The sequence below is a fragment of the Mustela lutreola genome, chromosome 4 (assembly GCF_030435805.1).
Source record: "Mustela lutreola isolate mMusLut2 chromosome 4, mMusLut2.pri, whole genome shotgun sequence".
In the NCBI taxonomy this organism is placed as follows: Eukaryota; Metazoa; Chordata; class Mammalia; order Carnivora; family Mustelidae; genus Mustela; species Mustela lutreola.
This window is the reverse complement of record NC_081293.1, coordinates 117659638-117665944: the sequence shown is the minus strand read 5'-3', so window position 1 is coordinate 117665944 and position 6307 is coordinate 117659638. Positions and strand designations below refer to the sequence as shown.

The 6307-nt window shown below is 43.2% G+C and overlaps 1 protein-coding gene across 8 annotated transcripts in view; it reads left to right on the top strand.

Moving 5' to 3' along the window:
* MAGI2 (membrane associated guanylate kinase, WW and PDZ domain containing 2) overlaps positions 1–6307 on the top strand; it is a 1359941-nt gene that overhangs the window by 1194716 nt on the left and 158918 nt on the right. The window lies entirely within an intron of this gene.

The window sequence follows — 6307 nt, the reverse complement described above, 5'->3', positions numbered from 1 at the left end:
CCTTGAAGGCAAGGTTATGGCGGTGTTTCTATCTTCCAAGCCCAGCACAGAGCCTGGCACATTAGATATTTGCTAACTGGAATTGAAGAGAATTCTCTTCACCAAGCCCAAACTGTCACCTGAACCTCTCAGGAAAAAAAAAAAAGTAATAACCTAGAGTTTACCTTTTCTGAGGCTTCTAGATGCTACAGGCTCTGTAGAATTTAAACGGCTTCCTCCTAGAATCAGGAATGGTGTCCTAGGAGCCCTATAATATGTTTTATTCAACCCAGTGTTTTAAAATTGTGCAACACCAATTAATTTCACATGTTTAAAATTCAAATTTACATATTCTCTTGAAAAATAAATCTAGCAACATTTGGCTTATCTTTCTCGTTGACAGCAACTGACCAGAGCTAAGGGGTGGTCCCTTTTAAAATGAACATGGCCACAGTTCCCAAGAACCTCTCATACCTGCATTAGTCCCTTAGTCTCCTGTCTTTGAGATTCCCATCCCAGAGAACTGGACTCAAAGATGAATATTTTGTACCAAAGGACTCTTCAACCAGGGCCAGATCCTGGATTTTTATAACCCCTAAACATACTATCAGGGTCCTTCCCTTATATGATAAGGACAAATAAGATTAAACTATGACAAAAATAAAAAAAGAAGTGAAGTTCTAATTCTTCCCATGACACTTACTTCAATATAGTCTTTGAAATAGAAAATTCTATTTCCCCCGAATGTGCCTGCATTGTCCCTTTGGGGGTAAACTAGAACCACATTCAGGAAATACTGTCTTCACCAGTCTCTCCCTCCTCCCCCAGGGGCAGGAGGGACCGCGTGACTGTCCACAGGGAAGATGTGGTCTCAGCTGGCTCAAGAAGGGAGGGGACTGGCTGAAATTTGTCACCAAAGCAGTAATATTGTGGCCCCAGTGGAGCATATATTGCTCAAAATGAAGCTCGGGTGTGTGAATGTGGCCATAGTCACCACCTGGCCTCCTAGTCAGTGCACAGACCCCCAGATTCCCAGCACTTCTGAATACTGGCTTTGACTCAGGGGGCCCTTCTCCCCTACAGAGGGCAGACATCCAGTATCTCTGACAAGCCTCTTCAGATTACATGGATTGTTGGTTATACCTGTTGTGTTTATTTAGACTTATTCTGGTTTATTCTTTCATTTGAATGATTTAAGACACACACAGTCTGCTAGTTACAATTTGGACACTTAAGCCATTTAAGAAGCCTAAATCTTCCTAAAGCAAGCAAAGGCAGAAAGTAATGCCTTGAAGACCAGAACGCTGCACCTCAGAAAGACCATGTCAGGAAGAGTGAATCTACTGTAAAGACCTCCCATGAGCCTTTCCTTCCTGCTTTCCTCCGTCCAGAGATAATATATAAACAAAATGTGCTGGCCTCATTTAATTGCCGATGTGCTACAAAGAGAGAGTCTCATGAGGCGACTTGGTCCCCAGCCACAGGAGGTCTCATAAATTACATCAAACAGGTTTCTGCCTCCATATATACAAAATGGTACTGATATCTCAGGGTGCGCTTTAAACACGACAACATAGCTTTCGGCAAATAATGAACAGCAGGACTCCAGCTCCAACAAAGCATACGGGCATTTTTCCTGCAAGAGGAAACACTTTTCACAGTTAAATAACAATAGAAATAGAAAGAAATGAAAAATTGCCAGAAAGGAACAAAAATGGGATTTCCAGCTGTGAGCTGAAAAGAGATGGGAAGGCATCAAGGTAGAAAGATTTAGAAAATGCTGCAATGGAGAAAAACTGTTCATAGAAAGAGGAGGTAACGATAGACACATTTCTTGGTCGGCGAGTCTGTGTAAACTTGCAGAGAAGTTTCAGAAGGCAAGAGCCTGAAATCGGCTTGCCACCCTGTTAAGTTGTCCCAGGTCATAACTATTGTAGCTCAGATCTAACAAGGTTGGACTTGCATTAGGTAGAGCCGGAAAGAATTAAAGGAATTAAAAGGCCTGCACATATGATTTTGCTTTTCCTTTTTTTGTTAGCTTTTTCCCCTGGCTGACTGGGGTACCAGCCACTTAAATGTGAATTGCTATTATTTCATATCAAATACTCTGTTTTGTTCCGTGCCTTCCCAGCCTATGAGACAGAATTGTGGAGTTGTTGATTCTTTCGTTTTCTGAGAAGGCAGTTGAAAAGCTAAGGCCGTGGATCCGTTGTTCCAGGAGTTTAGGGAGCAGGCGTTTTCTAGCTGTTTTGCCACAAGGTTCTTCCTTCAAAGCCAAAGCAGTAAGGACAAGATAAAGAACTTCTCCAAGAGCAATGAGCAAACTGATGAGTGGGTCTACACAGGCTTAAGAATCCAGTGAGCCTAGAGGGAGATGCGTGTGGAGCGAGGCCAGTGTTGGCAGGAAGGCTCAGTGGCCAGTGTAGCCCAGGGTCAGCAAGACCAGAAGGGAAATGTAGTCTCATGGGTCAGAGAGCCCAGACCATGCACTTGAGAGGGATTGGGGGGTGGAAAGTGTCTCTCAACAGACCTGCAAAGTGACAGGCATGATGGGTCAGAGAGCTCAGGCCAGGCACATCGGGAGAGTCCTTCAGGGGACTTAGAAGGTGACCAGTGAGGACCACAGATCCCGTGGCCATTGGACGGAGTGTGAATACTCAGGACTTGCTACTCAGAGGGTGCTAGGGCCACAGACTGAAGCTTCCCACCTCTCCAGGGAGCTTGTCAAACATGTGGACTCTCAGGTTCCACCCCAGAACAACAGTATCACACTCTTGGGGGGGGGGCAGGTAGTTCCTGCAGGTAGTTCTACCAGCTGGTAGTTCCCAACGCTGTGTTTTAATAAGCTCACCAGGTGGTTCACTTGTGCCCAAAGCGTTAGAACTCCTGGCTTAAAGGATCAGATGTCCTGAGGCATGTTCCCCATACTTTAAGCCAACAGGAGAGTGTATATGCATTGAAAAGGCAGTAGGAGTTGCAACAAGGAACCAAGGACCGTCTCATCTCTGCAGGAACCGTGGCAGGCAGGAACTAAACTCATAGAATAACTGGAGCATACAAAGCATACTCGAATTAAAAGGCAGGGGGAAAAGGTATTGTTGTTGTTGTTGTTGTTCCTTAAAAGAGAAGATACATAGAATTAGCTCTGTAGCTACAGTGAAATACAACGCATGAAGGGGCAACATGGCCAAAGCCTAAGGCAGAGAAGCTGCGTGAGAGCTTGAAGAGAGCCTGCGCAGTGAGCCTCTTCCCAGCGGAGGCCATGGCTCCTGATGAATTCAGCAAAAGCAGCTGCTGCGCCCGGCTCATGGACGCACGGCTCGGTGCTACATACTACTGGGCACGCAGCTCGGTGCATGCTACAGGCCACCACAGGCCACCACTCGGGGCCAGTTCAATCGCATTTAATAATTATGTCAACTTCAGTTTGAAACAGGGTAGAGGATGGATTATTAATGTCGTTACATAATAATGTCTATATATACAGGAATTGTGTAACACTGTATAAGAAGTTATACTGGGGTACTCTGCTGATTACACCACTTATTGGAAGTAAGCACATGAGATTTGATCAAATGAACAGAATTTCAAAGAGTAAAGCTTCCACTTTAAAAAAAAAAAAAAAAAAAAGTGTGTCAGGGGAACTTAAGTCTTTGCTCAAATGTCAGGTTCTCAGCGGTGCCTCCTCTAACCAGCTCTCGCACTGCCTCCAGTCACATGACTGACCTCCACCCGCCACCCCGCCTTGCTCCCTTTTTTCCGTGGTGCATGCCTGCTAGCATACAACAGAACTGACTACACTCATTATTGTCTGACCACTAGACTAGGAGTTTTCTAAGGGCAGGGATCTGTATCTCTTGTTCACGGGTGAATTTCTAACACCCAAAAGTACCCATGGGTTCAATTAATATTTGCTGAATAGATAAATTAATTAGTACTCCTATCACAGCAATGCAGCAGAAAAGCAGATGTTTTACTGGGATTTTTCTTTTACTGAGTGTAACTAGTTTAGGTGGTACTAGAACTAGTATCACCTAATAACAAAGACGATAACTTCAAGAGCATCTGCATATTTTTGCTGCCTGCTTACAGCAAGGGAGGAATGGGAATTTTCGAAAGTGAAACTTGGGGTCAGGGACGGGAGTGGGTGGTGTTTTGGTTTTTTGGGTTTTTTTCCTTAGTGAAATTTTGTTTTTGCAGAGGACCAAATTGCATCCATACCGTTCTCAAATGTGACCTATATTTTGGTTCACTCTTCTCAGTGAGAGTCAGAAATATAGCTTCAAGTTGATAATTAACCGGCCAAGAAGCTCACGAGCCATTTTCTTCTCTGTAACTAGCTATAAACTCTCTCACTAAAGCACATAGGAAGTCCAAAGGTTGAAGCATTTTGGGGGACTAACCCAGCTAAATGCAGCTTTTCATGGGGCAGTGGAGAAACATAAACATTCATTTTAACTGGCTTTCGCACAAAGCACTTAGCAAATCTTTGAAGGGCTCCTTAGCGGGTTCAGTCTTTTGAAGAAGAGATTGGAACATCTTTAGAAAGAAGCTCATAAATTCAGGTTGGCATGACAATAAGAGAAACGGAGACTGTCAGAAGCAGACCCAGCCGCTGGCCTGTAGGAAATGGGAGCGGAGCGTTGCCGGGAAAGAACCACACTGTACCGCTAATCTAAGGCAGGATATGGGAGGTTTTCCTTGTGATAGCAATAATGAACCACTCCTCAGAGCACTGATATTCAGTGTGGAAGCAAATCAAACCCCAGCCCACCCCCAGGAATAGAGACAAAGTAGGTGTAGTCATCAAGAATTGTCATTCCTGTGGATAAAGAAAGCTGTTCAGTGGGCCTAGGCTATGAGGTCTTCAGGAAAACAGAGCACTCTCCATCCTCTAATTCTGCATAGACCCGAGAAATCCTGGGCATTCACATCAAGTTGCCATGTTGACAGGTCACGCCAAGCAGTGTGACCACATAAGAATCAGTCTGTTGTCACACCTGAGACACATGAGCCCGCGATCACGAGGGGGCAGCTCTACAAATGAGCTGGGATCCACAGATCCAGAGTTTGAAGGAAATCATTGTGCCCAAACGAAATCCATCTGTAAGGGATCCTTTTATACAGACTTAAAACTTAGAGGATAGTCTCTGTAATATGATCAGGGTAAGAGTAACAATTGACTTCAGATGCTCTATAGCTAAGCCACTTGGTGAAAGAAATCAGATGGCCATTGCCCATGTGTTGGAAAAATTGTAGGTTAAACAGTATAACTAAAATATTTAGTGCCATTGGTTTTTTTTCTGAGAAAGAAAAAAAAAGCCTCATTAATGGACACTAATCTGAGTGTTTCTAATGGAAAGTGGGAAGCCTTATGTTATGTCTTTCCTTACAGTCCCTGGTTCAGGGAATTAACACACACACATTTCCCAGAAGTCCTCTTCCTCATTTCTTGGCATGAGAGTCACCTAAACATTTCAGAAGCATTTCAGGGGACAGGCAGAATTGGGAATGTCCTTTACACTAAGGAGAGTGCTCCAAGGAAATATTCGAAGGAATAGAGCAAAAATCAGGAGGAGGTTTGACTGAGGCTTTTTAAAAGTCACCTGACCTGAAGAGCCAACTGGGAGTTTTACTTTGTTTTATTTTATTTTTTCCTTACCTCCAGACTTGCAAGGCAAAACAAAGTAAAAAAAAAAAAAAAAAAATTGAATCATTAGCAGTTTCATAATATATAGCCCCTCGTTTCCCCTGACATTTTTTTAGCTCTCACTATGTGCATGAGCAAAGTTAAATGCTTTACATGCATTATTTCACTCAGTTCTTTCAGTAAGTCCATAAAACAGCTCCCATTACTTTATTTCCCCATTTTGCCGATGAAGAAACTGAGGCTCACAGAGGTTAAGATTCGCTCAAGGCCACACAAATAAGAAGTGGAGCCAAGATTCAATCCCCAGCTTGTTACATGCCCAATGGCCAATAACATCAGAACATTTGGGGTTAGAATTTTTCTTAAGGGTGATAACTGGGGCACCAGGAAGCAAGTGTCCCCCAGACCTCGTGGCCATCAGCAGCGAGTTCAAAATGTTCATTTCTCTAAAAGGAGTGAGCAACCTGGAAGAGTGGGAAAAGCCCCTCATTTTTCATTTTTCAAGTACATGCTCAGGTTTGGAGTAAGGGGTAGAATGTGGAAATAAAACCTTCCCCCAAGTTGTACATACATATATATGATCTTATTGTGTATAATTAGATTTATATATAAGGAAATTTTAATATTATCTATAACTATATTTACATAAAGAAATTATGTATATGTGAGCAAAAATAG